Source organism: Arachis duranensis, chromosome 6 (genome assembly GCF_000817695.3).
Source record: "Arachis duranensis cultivar V14167 chromosome 6, aradu.V14167.gnm2.J7QH, whole genome shotgun sequence".
Lineage (NCBI taxonomy): Eukaryota > Viridiplantae > Streptophyta > Magnoliopsida > Fabales > Fabaceae > Arachis > Arachis duranensis.
Window position 1 is genome coordinate 97625516 of NC_029777.3, and position 14954 is coordinate 97640469.

A 14954-nucleotide genomic window follows, 5' to 3' on the forward strand; every position below is an offset into this window, starting at 1 on the left:
TTTATTCCATTTTTATTCTACCACTATTTTCAACAATTGTTATTCTTTTACAACATCGCTGAAGCATTTTGAGTTGAGAAATTAGTTAATCATAATAACATCAATATCAAAATAGAATCTGTATTAGAAAATCTGCATAACCATAAGCATATAAGGTTCTAAAAAGTTACATCAATAACAGTTTAAATAGGATATGTAGCATACGAAAATGACATGATAATCCAAAATAAAAATAGTGAACATAACTAATCCTTATTAGTAAAGTATTCAAGTGAATTACATAAATATATATTCTAAAAAAGTAGAACACAACACCTTCATTCTTGTACTATTCACCTTTGGAAAAAAATACTCCTCCTTAAATTGATATTAAACTTTCTCACCGTCTTCTTAAACTACTCTAAAGATTCAAACTCCATACCTACTTCAAGCCTAACATGTCCAACAGATGCATTAACATTACTTTATAGAAAGACAACTACATGTAAATTTCTATTGTTGATGTATAATTTATAAAAAAAACATAAACATATATTTCTATTATATCTAAATCTGTCATTTCCATGACAATTGCCAAACTGACCGAAATTTTTGTACAATGACATTAACAACAGCTCAATTAATTGTGAAGTAGAAAAATTGAAGCATGAAATTATCAATGATATAATAAATAATATGGGGCAAAAAATAGGAGTAGTGGATATAATTGATGTGCAATCTGGAGAGAGTCCAAAAAGGCTAACTGAGATTTTAAGAGTTTTTTTATTTTATGTAAAACATAAAATTTAATAATGTTTAACAAGAATCACAACTTCTTTTGAATTTTGAATTAAATAATTATATATGAGCAACATTAATTAGTTAATATTCATCATATCAGAGGTTGATTTTCGAGCTATGGCCATAGGTAATAGTATAAATAAAATATTTTAATAGCTAGTAAAGTCTTTTATTTATTCCATTCATCAATTAATCATGTTTTCATTAATCTTGATACAAAGCACATACATGTGTATTTGAACTTATCTATCTTTAATTTGAAGATTTGATTAGTCTATAATATTTGATCTTGTACGATAATTTTCACACAACTGCTCAATTAGAAGAAAAATATAAATTATTGTTCTAACTTCTAACTTACTAGTAATCAAGGAAACACTGAAAAATATTAGTAAATCTCTTGTGAAAAGACTTCTGGTTGTTCCTTATCTGAATTTGCAAAGCTATGAAGCTGCTCCTCAGACTCATAACAATGTAATCTGAGTTCGGGGTTTGAATTTTCTTCAGCTTCATCAACTGGCAGAAAAATACTTGAAGCCTTGTTAGGATCTAGATTCTGAATGAAAGTTTTTCCAGTAGGTTCAAGTTTGCTAGTGCTCTTCCTGTTCTGCTTCTTAGGAACTTCGCTTACTTAATGTTGAGATAGACCTTAATTGTGTTCAGCATTTTGTTTTAATGATGGTGGTGGTTGGGGTTGAGTGATGGAATCAGAATCCTCTACATGATAGGGGTCAGATTGGGATTCATTACAAGTTTAGGGTATATATTGTGTCAATATCTCTGGTGTTATTGTTGGGATAACATGAAAAGCTTAAGAACTTAAACTGTGTTGTGAATTTAAGGTATTTGTGACTTGTTGCTGTATGGGATTACTAAATTGTCTGATGATTGTGGTGGGTAGGCTAAGAAAATTTATGCCTTGTGATAATGATATCCTTGCTTCTATATTGGGCTAAGTGTTGGGTTGTATATTGGGCTGTTGATTGAGTTGGTTACTTGGCCTGGTACCTGACTGTGTGGTGGGTTGGGTTTTGCGATGATCAGTTGTTTTGGTCATCTTGATAACCTTTTTTTTAGGAGTTGCAGTCTTCTTTTCACAACTCTTTACTCTCACCTTTGAAGGAGATGCAATATTACCACCATCCTTTTCAACAACTTCAGGCAAGCTTCTCGGATGCTCAATGTATACACAAATCTTACTATCACTATTATGTTCTTATCACTCCTCAATAACTTCAAACCACCATTAAGCTCCATTTCAGGCACTAACCAATAGCATTCATTCATCATGGTGTATCCTATATCTCTAAGGAGGTCATTGATAAAAAAATTCATTAAGATATCAACATTGACCCTTCAAATTTCATATTTCTCTCTACCTACATACAGAGTTCTTTCATTTGTTGTTGTCTCAAATTTTCTTCTGTGATATATCTCTAAAGTGATATGTATTGTAGCCATATATGTAAAAGAATAAAAAATTCACCATTAGTGACAATCTCACAAACTCCAAGTTACTCAAATCCTAACAATCATGGTACCTAACTTCACCATCAATTTGGTTTCAGGAATAACAATTACCACAACATTCCAACTATGAAAAATTATACAGCTTAAATAGAGTAACAAAAATATAATGAAGTTACCACAAAATCAAACCCTATCATAAATAAATACAACAACAGAACTAATTTTTTCATATTGAACGAATAATTCTTATAACTTAGAGGTTACAGTCATCGAATCACTTAGTTTATGAAAGTATATTACCTCTTAAAGCCTTCGAGTGTGATAGAACTTGCCTCTAAACACAGTTCGTTGGAAAAGCAGCAACCTCCCTCTCCAATATCTTCGTAGGAATGGAATCAGAAAACAATGGATTACGCTAGAGAAGAAGATGATGAAAAATTACTCTATTAGCACATGGTTGATTTCGCACTCAAAAGGGAGGGGTGACACTTTCTATTGTTCGTCTAATTTCAATTTGAAGGAGTACGTAATTTTTTTAATTAACAAAATAAATGTAATTTAAACAAAAAAAAAATTATTCCACATAAGAAATCATTTTGCCACGTTATTATGGATGTAGACACATTGCATAACTTAATAATATTCTTCTAACGTTTGGTCACATTTGACAAATAGAGCTAATCAATTGTGGACATCTGAGCAGTTATGATCTTTTATGATTATTTTTTAAATTATTTTATTTATTTTAAATCTAAATTCTAAATCATAAATTTTTTAATCTTACACTCAAAATTATAAATATTAAACTCTAAATAACTAAAAATTAATTTCTTATAATTTTTTCTAAAAATGATAGAAATGAAAGAGGCAAAAGACTTTAGAAATATAAGAAGAGTTGAAAAAAGTCACACAATGATGTATATTTGTTTTGTCAAAATTTATCTTCATTCAGTCTTTAACAACTATTAGATTTCCACTATATCTTCATTCTTCAATAATGTACAAGTTCGTGATCATTCACTAACTTACTCAATCTAAAGAACTCTAATCTTTAGATGTAAACCTATGGATAAACTTTTCTCAAACTAAGCGCTAACTAATATCACATTAATCTAAGATCTTTCTATATTTTTTCTTCGAACATTCTTAAGCTAAGTGAGATGATCACTATTGGATAAATATTCAAGGATATATGATATATTTTTTCTTCAAACATTCTTAAGCTAACACTCAACTCTTGCTGGTAATTTGGACACTAGAATATACAAATGAGATATCCTATATTACAAAAAATTTTAGCTTATTGTTCTCTTCTAAGATGAGAAGATGTTAAACAGAAATAGATATTCTCAATTTAGAGATTTTTGAACAAGAGAATAAAAACATCGAACACTTTTTCACTTTGTGCACTTTGTTCTTTAGTTTTTAGGGTTTTCAAAGTGATCTCATATATAGTGAGAGTGACTTCTTCATTAAAAATTCTTCTATTTTATCCGTCCATGATCATCAAAGAAGGTACAAAGTACACTCACTACTGAAAACTAATTTGAATTTGTATGACTCAAAATAATTTTTATCTTAATTATTTAAAATAATTTCAACTTCAAACATAAAATTAGTTCCACCCTTAATATATAAAATTCTAAAGTTGTAAACTAGTTTTACTGAATCTTGAACTTTGATCTTATTATCATCTTCATTGCTTGAATGTTAAAATGCATGAGCAAAAATTTTGAATTTATAACATAATTTTTTTTGTTAAAATTCACTTTTCTTTTTACAAAATTTAGTTATTCTTTCAATTTATGGAATGTTATCAATACTTGAAATTTATTTTTGTCACTTATCAAATAACTTTACTATACATAAAATATATTTATCATGCATCAAAGATGTTTATCATTTATCTGTCCCAAATAATCATAATAAATTTCATGAAACTAATTCAGCATTCAACTAGAATTACACCATGCTATAATAATACTAATACCTACTAATGCATTCTTTGATAGCACATGAATGCATGTATGCCAAATATAATTTTTGTTAGACAATTATCAGAGGTAAGAAGCATCTAAAATTAGGAGCACAACGAATGTCGGAGAAAAATAATACAAAAAAATAGAAAATTTATGTAGTCTGATTTTTTAACACTAAATTTTCGTGAGGTGTTGATTTTTTTTTAGCACTCTAAACTCTCAAGATGGTATCGAGGGTATTGGAAAGGTTAGACACAAGCAAAGGTAACAAAGAGGAAAGCAGGAAAAGATTTTCAATGTATTTTCTTCAATATCCTTTGTTTACAATCATTCTCTTAATATAGAATTCTAGAAAATATTCTAACACTCCTCTTCAAGGTGAGCAGTGGGATCACCAATGCTTAGCTTGCTAAGGACACGGGTAAATGCTCTGCCTGCAACGGCTTTGGTGAGGATGTCTGCCAACTGGTCTTCTGATCTTACAAACGGAAGCTCAACACTGCCATCCTCAATCTTCTCCTTAATGAAGTGTCTATCAACTTCAACGTGCTTAGTTCTGTCATGTTGCACAGGATTCTCTGAGATACTGATTGCTGCCTTATTATCGCACTTTAATTGACTTGGTAGTTGTGGTGGAAAACCAATCTCGGTCATCAGTTTTTTGATCCATAAAACTTCAGTTATACCTTTGGCAATTCCCCGAAATTCAGCTTCAGCACTAGAAAGAGCAACCACTTTCTGCTTCTTACTCCTCCATGTCACTAGATTACCTCCCACAAGAGAAAAATAGCCCAATGTAGATCTCCTGTCATTTGGATTACCAGCCCAATCAGCATCAGTGTAAGCCTCAATGTTTAAGTGCCCATTCTTTTGGAACATGATCCCATTTCTTGGTGTCCCCTTCAAGTACCGAACAATTCTCATGGTAGCTTCCATATGATCCTCTTGAGGTTGGTGCATAAACTGACTTATCACCCCCCACTGCATATGCTATGTCTGGTCGAGTGTGTGACAGATAAATCAATTTTCCAACTAACCGTTGGTACCTCTCTTTATCTGCTAGATTAGCTCCTTCCTCAAACTTTAAACCTTGGTTAACCTGCATAGGAGTATCTGCTGGCTTACAATCGACCATCCCTGTCTCTGCAAGTAAATCCATGATGTACTTTCTTTGAGAAATAAAGATTCCTTTGTTGGAGCAAAGAACCTCTATTCCCAAGAAGTACTTTAGTCCTCCTAAATCCTTCATCTCAAATTCTCTGAACAAGTTACTCCTCAGTTTTGCAATTTCTTTCAAATCACTTCCGGTTATGATCATGTCATCCACATATATTATTAGGCACGTGATCATATCTCCTTTTCTTTTCAAGAATAAAGTATGGTCAGAGTTGCTTTGTTTGTACCCATACCTTTTCATGGCCACTGTAAACTTTTCGAACCAAGCACGTGGAGACTGCTTAAGCCCATAAAGTGCTTTCTTCAATCTGCAAACTTCATTTCTTTGGAAATCTTCAGAGAACCCTGGAGGAGCTTCCATGTATACTTCTTCTTTTAGATCCCCATGTAAAAAAGTATTTTTGACATCAAACTGATGGAGTGGCCAATTTTCATTTGCTGCTATTGAAAATAGTACTCTGATGGTGTCAATCTTTGCAACTGGTGAGAAAATTTCTGAGTAGTCAATGCCATATGTCTGTGTATAGCCTTTTGCCACCAACCTTGCCTTATATCACTCAATGGTGCCATCTGCTTTGTGTTTAATGGTGAAGACCCATCGACACCCGATTGGTTTCTTCCCTACTGGTAAGATGCACCTCTCCCAAGTTCCATTTTTTACAAGAGCCTCCATCTCTGTTTTCATAGCTTTTCACCATTCACCCTTCTTATTGGCTTCTTGAATTGTTCTGGGAATGTCTTCAGCTAGAAGGGAGGTAAGAAAAGCTCTTGCAATGTCTACCACTCCTTCTCTGGTTGTCTTTATAGGATACTTTAAATTTCGAGGAACGTGTTCTAGAGAATATCGGACAGGTGGTAGCCCTCTGTTTCTTCGCGGCGAAAATGTGAAAGGTTCTGGTTCCGATTCTAACCTGTCATTGTTAGTGACTTCATTCATAACAGGAGAAGACTCAGCAAAGTGAAGGTCACTTACCTCTTGTTGGACATTCTCAAAAGGATGCTCATTGGTTGTGTTGGTCTCTTCTTCGTTAACAGAGGCATGTTCGTTAGCTCCATCTACTTGCTCTTTTGGAACAGTTTCTTGGCAACTCAAGTTCACTAACCAACTTGGTGGTTCACTACTAGTTTTCTCCCCATGAACATCAAGTTGGCTACTGAAGAAATATTCTGATTCCAAAAAATCACAATCCATAGTTACATGTACACGATGAGTGATTGGGTTATAACATCGATACCCCCTTTGATGCATAGCATACCCAACAAAGACACATTTCTCAGCACATGGGTCAAATTTGGTTCGGTTAGCTCTGGATATATGGATGAACACAGAGCACTCAAAAACTCGTGGTGGTAACATTTGGACAGGAGGGATGTCAGATTGAGTAGCTAGGATCTGTAGGGGTGTTTTGTGGTTGAGGGTCTGAGAGGGTAGCCTGTTCAGAAGATAGGCTGAGGTAACAACAGCTTCAGGCCACAAACGTGTCGGAACCTTTGCATAAAAAATCATGGCCCGAGCCATCTCCAGTAACTTACGATTTTTCCGTTTTGCCACACCATTTTGTTGGGGGTGTGTTTGGATAGGAAGTTTGATGAATTAAGCCTTTTTCTCTAAAATACTCTTGCATCAATTTGTTCACAAATTCATCACCATTATCTGATCTAAGTACTTGAATTTTTTTATCAAACTGAGTGAGAATCATTTGATAGAATGCATAGAACTTGTCAGGTACTTTAGATTTGTGTTTTAGAAAATATACCCACGTCATGCGAGAAAAATCATCCACAAATAACACGAAATACTAAAATTGATTATTATGAGAATTAGGAGCTGGACTCCACACATCAGAGTGCACTAATGAAAAAACAGAAATGACTCTAGTGTTGCTAGGGAAAAAAGTAACTCTATAATTCTTTGCCTGAATGTAAGTTTCACATTTGATGGGCTCAGTGTTACCAGTAAATAAACTAGGGAATAAAATCTTAAGGTACCCAAAGGAAGGATGTCCCAAGCGTCTGTGCCATAACCAGAGTTGCCTTGTAACCGTTCCATGAGCAAGCATGGCATGTCCCTTGTGAACAACCTCATTAACGTAATAAAGACCTCCACGTTCAGTACTATGCCCAATGATCTCCTTCGTAAGAATAATGTCTTGTAAAAGGCAAAAAGTAGAGAACATGAGAACCACACAATTTAGTTCCTTTGTAACGTGACTTACAGAAAGTAACTTTGATGACAGTGTAGGGACATAGAGACAATTTTTTAATTTTAATTTTTTGAAAAAACAATGGAGCCTTCTCCTTGAACCGCAATTAATTCTCCACTGGCTATTTCAATATGAGTTTTAACAGGTGTCGAGAGGCTGTCAAAATCATGAGGATCACGGGTCATGGTGTCAGTGGCCCCACAATAAAAAATCCACTGATCAGATTTTTCTGGGCTGGTATATTTTTCTGATTGGGATATTTTAAAAGATTTTGGGCTTTCGGCTGGGTCATAAGGAGAAGGAATTTGGGCTTCCTTTTTTAGTGGGCCATTTTGCTCAAGAGACCCATTAGGGTTCCCATTCTCTTTTGAACTTCCATTTCCTTCTCCCTAATGCGCCGCCTCCTCTCTTCTTTTACCTCCATGAGCGGCCGCGGCTTTTCCATGAACAACTGCTGATTTTGTTTCTTCCTCTCTTCCTGCGTCACCACCGCTGCTGCTGGCGGTCTGCGGAGTGCCCACTATGGTGGCGGCCTTGCGATTTTTTGGTTTGGGATCTTTTCACCATTTGGGATAACCCACGATTTTGAAGCAAGTCTTCTTGGTGTGTTTCTTCATTCCGCAATGAGTACAATGGAGGTGGCTTTTGTCTTCTTTGTCTCGCTGTGATGAACGCCGTCCGGCAGTTTCTGAGCGATTCCATCCCTGTCCCTGTGGTCTGTTTCTTGCGATTAGGCCGATTTCGACCTCCCCTAATGATGTGTCCCCTCTGTTGCTGGTGGTAGGCTTCAAAATCTAGAGTCGGGCCGCCTCTCTTCTGACGGCAGCATAGGCGGACTCCACTGAAGGGGTCTTCTCCTGCATCAAAAGATCTCTTCTAATAGCTTCAAATTTTTCATCTATCCCTGTTAGGAATTGATATAGTCGTTGTTCTTGTTTAATTTTGTTGAAAATTGCAATATCATCTGAGCACTTCATAGGATTCAGTTGTTTTCTGTCAATAGCCATCTATATAGCCTGTAATTTATTCCAGAATTCTTCTAGGGTATCCTGTCCCTGTTTTTGTGTGTTTGCTTTTCGGTGTAAATCGTAGATTTGTACTAGATCTGTGCCGCTCCTATAGGTTGTAGCCAATCACTCCCATAAAACCTTTGCGGTTGAAAATTGGGAGACATTGTTCATTAAACTCGTCTCAATATTTTGAATTATCCAGGTAAAGACAGCTTGATTTGCCTGTTCCCATTTTTTATATTCTGGTTCTCTTTCTTCTGGTACAGGGAGAATACCTGTCAGATGGCTTTTCTTTCCTCTACCACCGACAGCTTTCTTCATAAGTGTTGCCTACAATGGATAATTGTCTCCATTTAATTTAAAACTAATTGACAAATTGTCAAGATTGGCTTGTGTTTGCTGAATTTCTAGGCTATTACGAAGCATATTTGCACTTTGCAAAGTTAGCTCATCAGTAATGATTGAGGAGTTACTCTGGTTTTGGTTTTGGTTCATGTTGTTGCTAATTTCATCCCCTGAAGATGACATTTTTTTGGGATTTTTTTTTGTGTTTAGGGTATTGGAACAATGATGTTGGTTTCTGGGTTTCCAGGATCTAACACCTGTAACACCTTACCATACAGAGTCTTATGCTTAAGTCATAATTCAGAGATGGCAAGATATTACGACCTCTAAAATAAAAATTTAATACGTATAGTAATATGAATGATTGAATATAACTAGGAGCCTTTGTAGAAAAGGGGTAAACAAAAAACCGCAACTCAAAAGCGCAACACTCCGATCGATAACGTAACGAACAAGGATAACCAACGCGTGATTATATATATATAAAGGAGTGTCAAAAACAGGAATATCAAGACTCAAAATCCGGCTGCGAAGATAACCGGTCCGAGCATAGTAATATATACATATGATAAAAATAAAGAAAACCCCAAAGGAAACCCAAAGGGACACAAATACATAAAACCTATTCTCCAATAGTCTCCCATAAGAGGAGTCATCACAGTTGTATTATTTAATGGAGATAAAAGTATCTAAGCAAGACATATAAACCAAAACATAACCCCGAGAACAAAGGATCTTCGCAAATCTAGAAGTCTCCAGCATGCATCAGCGGGACACCTCACGTCCTGCATCTGAAAACCACAAAATCCGCATGGGTGAGAACCAGAGGTCCCCAGCATGGTAACAGCTTCCACATATATAATACATAATAATAGAGGAAAGCCGAAGGCAATCCTAGAACTTCCTCCAGATAATATCAAAGCTTATAAGCAGGCTAAACCATAAAAGGGCATCTGACTAAAGATTCTTCAGTCTAACTAATACTTTCCTTTCCAATTCCTTCAGACCTCCCAACCACCAGCAGGAGTATAACGTACACAGTTATATCAAGCAAGGATATACAATTAGGAACAAGTAAGGCATTTAGACAATTAGCAAGTAATATGCAGTCACATAGGCAATCTCAAACAATTCATATAATATGCATATGATGAATGCCTGTCCCTAGTGGCTGATGATATCATCTGTCGGTTATAGAGCCAACCCGACGAGTCCTGGTAGCTAACCATTGGACTGTCTCTCTGTCACGCATCCCCAACTCGAGTTATACTCGTCATAAACTTGATCATAATCATGATCTATATCCATCACCTTCACTGGTGAATATTTACGGGGGCGAGCTCATCCGGGTCTTTCACAGTGCCCCGCCAAACTTATGACATAGGGTCAAAAGAGTATCAAGTCTCAACCTGGAGCACGTGGTGGCTAGCCACTGCTACTACCCAGGGAAACTCGTAACTCCGATAGTGGAAGTGCAAATCACAATTATCAATAATTCAGCATAAACATGCATGAATTCTCATCCATGGATCAACATCCATATCAGCCATTCCGGCTCACGGTTAAATCCATAACCAGCCAATATTCATAGCATACACAGCTATTCCGGCTCACGGTTCAATCCAGAACCAGCCAATATATAAACAATTACGGCCCTTCGGCCAATAGTATAACCAGCACTTCCACCACCATCCTCTGCATCTCACATAATCATGCTTGATCCTCAATGATCATTCATTTTTCCCTTGCTTCACTCGCAAGTTACCTCATTCACTAGCCCCTTTTTAATAGCTAGGCATGTCATATTGATTTAAGACATAAGTGGTGAGATCGGAGGCTTAGAAGTATGAAATTTGGCTTTTAAAACTTAAAAATCAACTTTGGGATGAAAACAGGCCCACGCGTACGCGCACTCCACGTGCACGCGTGGATGGCCTCAAAAACTTCATCGACGCGCAAGCGTCATGCACGCTAACGCATGGATTAAACATTTGCCAATCGACGCGTACGCGTCAACCACGCGTACGCGTGGGTGTTCTCGTGCCCCAGGCACAACACTAGCACAGTTCTGGCATAACTCTCTGGAAAATGGCTGGGCATTGGGTGCAGCACAATCGGCGCGCCCGCGCACATCACGCGTACGCGTGGATGGCGCTTTCTGGAAGATTGGCGTATACGCGCCAAGTGCGCCCACTCGCAAGGGGTTATTCTGCTAAAAATTTTCTAAGTTAAAAGCTGCAGAATTTACAGATTTAAACCCCAATCTTCCAACGGACATAACTTCCTCATTATAAATCATTTTTCACCCGTTCTTCGAACGGCATGGACATCCCGGATCCAATTTTATTTCTAAACAGATTTGGCACAAAACAGAGATCCGTAGTCCAAGTTATATCCCGTCAAAGTATGCCCAAAAGCCATATTTTTCATAAAAACCACAAAGTGCCATTTTCAAACATGTCATTTTCAACTCTTTTCAAAACCAATCAAAACATGCCAATTTCATCCCTTTTCTTTGAAATCAATCAATATGTATCAAATTCAATATCAAGCCTCCTCAACTCACACATTGACACATTATCACAATTTACAAATTCACTATCTCAACATTCTAACCCACTTCACCCAAATGGCTCAAACTCAAACATATTGACATATCATACACTCTTCCTCATGCCAATTCTCAACAACACCAATTCCAATAAATCATCATGGTATACAATTAATATCATACTCACCATCAACATGGTTCAACCCACAATTCAACCATAACTAATCATCAAGCATATATCACAACATGCATATTTCTCATACATCATCCACCAAGGTATCAATAATCATCATCACATATACGACCACATCATATATCTCAATCATTCAACAACATCAACCATTCAATGCCTATCTTAGGGCCTCTAGCCTAAGTATTTCCTACCACATTACATATTAGATATGGGAAACCGAAACCATACCTTAGCCGATTCTCCCAAGCTCCACCGGAGCACTTCCAAACCACTTATCCACAAGCTCTCAAGGCCTCAACACCTCCAAAAACAGTTTTTTCACCACCAAATCCCTTTTTCAAGCTTTTCAAAATCACCAATCAAGCTCCAATATTCACATATACACAACCTAAGCCACAATCATCATACCCATACACAACATCTCAAAATCCAAACATCATAAAATAACAAAATTACACTAGGGTTGAGAATCTTACCACACCCAAGGTCCAAGGAGACAAGATTAACCTTCTCCTTCAAGAGAGTTGGGTCCTATAACATCAAAGAACCCAAAATCTCAACATTTCACCCATGAAACTCGAAAATAAGGACTGGGATTTCGAACAGCAACACGTGACTTACCTCAAGATTGATTGTATGGGTTTTGTAGAGCTCTCCGCGGTGAACGCGTGGCCGCAAACGGAGCGGCAATCGGAGCTCTAGATCAAAAGTTATGGTGGTTTGAAGATCAAGTGAGAGAAAGAACTTGAGAGAGTGTTCTTCCTCCCCTCTCTTCAATTTCAGCGTGTATTAGTGTTGTGTGAGGAGAGAGAGTGCTGAAAACTAGGGTTTTGGTTTAGATATGTTAGGCCAAGGGCCCAATTTGGGTCCGATTGGCTCGGTTTGGCCCGTTCGGTCCAATCTTGGTCCGAATTCTATAAAATTGGTACCGAAATTCTCGTCTCAATCTCCTCTATCATATTTAGCCACAAAAATCACATTTTGGGCTATCTAAAATAAATTTTCATTTATGGGTTAATTAGCCGTTAATTAACCGGGTTTTACAACACCGCTCTGATACCATCTCAAGATGGTATCGAGGGTATTGAAAAGGTTAGACACAAGCAAAGGTAACAGAGAGGAAAACAGAGAAAGATTTTTAATGTATTTTCTTCAATATCCTTTGTTTACAATCACTCTCTTAATATAGAATTCTAGAAAACTAAATACAAAAAATATTCTAAATAAATATAATTGATTTTCCTTGATTATCTTTGATATCCTGTGATTTATTACTCTAATTATAATATTCTAACAAATATTCTAACATAAACAAAATAGGATGATGCCTGAAATTTGGCACGTGCCAATTCAATGTTGGGAGAGCCTACAAAATTAGTGTAGTTGCTATGTTCAGGGAATAGTGTTCATATGCACCATGTTAAATTACGAAGAGGATTCATCTATAACAAGTTAGAGCCCTAAATAACAGAAATTGTCGGAATATGTGAAATTATTGACTTGTGTGAAACCAACCCTTGTAAAGGAAGGTTGATGTTGTTGAAACGAAACACTTATATCAAAGGGTAAATATTTGCTTTATAGGACATTTCTAAAGGCCTTGATGTTCAGGTTTTCGAGAATTGAATAATTAATTTCGCATTACCATGCAAAGTCCTATGCCAATCATCATTGTCGACTTTTGCCTTATAATAATAATAATAATAATTAGAAGATTATCAAAAATTTATTATTTTTAACTATTAATTAGTCATCAATATTAAAAAATATGAGATAAAATATGTCGTTAGATTATTAAACTAAAAAAATTAAATTAATGATTAAGTGATGACAAAAATAATAAATTTTCATAGCTTCTTAATATTATACAACAAATGAAAACATGAGTACAAATACAAAACAAATAAAGCATATAAAATGAGAGTGCAATTAAATTTGGCTTTGAAGATATGAATGAGTATGGTTGAAAAAAAAGACTATATTAAATAAGAATATAAATGAGTCTTTATATTAAATATAAATAATAATTAATTTATATTAAATACAAATAATAATTAATTTTTATATCTTTTGTTAATTATTATCAAATCATTCTTTTTTTTTAATATTCTTTTTTTTATCATTTATAAAAGATTTGAAATAAAGAGAAAATACCAAAAATTACAAAAATATAAAAATAAAAAATACATTAGAAAAAAAATTATCATATCTTCATCAAATTGAAAATTATAATAGCCAAATAAAATTTTAGAAAACCATTAAAAAAAAGATATTGAAGACAAGAAAATAAAAAATACGAAAAGGAGCTTGAAATTTAGAAGCCAAAATAGCTTAATAATAAAAAAAATAAAAGAAAACTACTAAAGTTAAAAAAATCAGTGAAAGAACTGGTGTAAGAGTCCAAGAGAGGAGAAAAAGAGTTGGAGGCATTAATTTTACGTTTTTTACTATAGGTGAGTGAGGGTTTAGTTATTTTGGGCGAGTGAAATATAAAGAGAAAAATAAATGATCGAATAAAATAAATCGCATAATTCTCAATCAAAAACACCGTATTTTGAATTAAAAATATTTTTATTATTTTTAATTGAAAAATAAAAACCAAAAAATATTATTTTTAATTTTATACTCATTTTTAAAAATATTTTTACTGAAAACAAAATTAAAATACTCAATTCAATATTTTTTATGTTTTATTTTCATTAAAAATAAAAATAGCCAAACTATTTCATCCCTAGAATTAACGTAAAAGAAGGATATATCACATATATAACCAAATAAGATAATTATATGAATTACTTCAGTTATTCAAGTTTCATCTTATATTGAATGAAAACAAACATTAAAATCTTTGAAAAAATTTTGTCTGCATTAATTTAACTATTTGATTAGTAAACGGAAGAAAAAGAAAACGATAAAAAACTCAATTTGCTTATTAATGCTATGTTTGTTTGAGAGGAAAATGGAAAGAAAGAAAAATGAGGAAAGAAAATGGGAAGAAAAATGATTATTTTTCATTGTTTGGTTGAGAAGTAAAATTAGAAGGGAAAGAAAATAGATGGAAAAAAATTGGTGGGGTCCACTAATTTTTTTTCTCTCCAACATTGGAAAGAAAATGGAGAGAAAACTAATATTTCTCTCTTTACTTCCAATACTACCTCTTCACTTTTTTAATATATATTATAATATAGAGGTAAAATTGTCTTTTTATAACATTTCTTTCCTTCTTATTTTCCTTCCATCCAAACA

The 14954-nt window shown here is 34.7% G+C and overlaps 1 long non-coding RNA gene across 1 annotated transcript; it reads right to left on the reverse strand.

Moving 5' to 3' along the window:
• Nucleotides 1-9672: 9672 nt before the first annotated feature.
• Nucleotides 9673-12506, reverse strand: LOC127748338 (uncharacterized). Its single transcript, XR_008010331.1, has 4 exons — nt 12330-12506; nt 12185-12239; nt 11937-12096; nt 9673-9755 (listed from the first exon to the last, which is right to left on the reverse strand). It is a non-coding gene; the product is annotated as an uncharacterized LOC127748338 (long non-coding RNA).
• Nucleotides 12507-14954: the final 2448 nt, after the last annotated feature.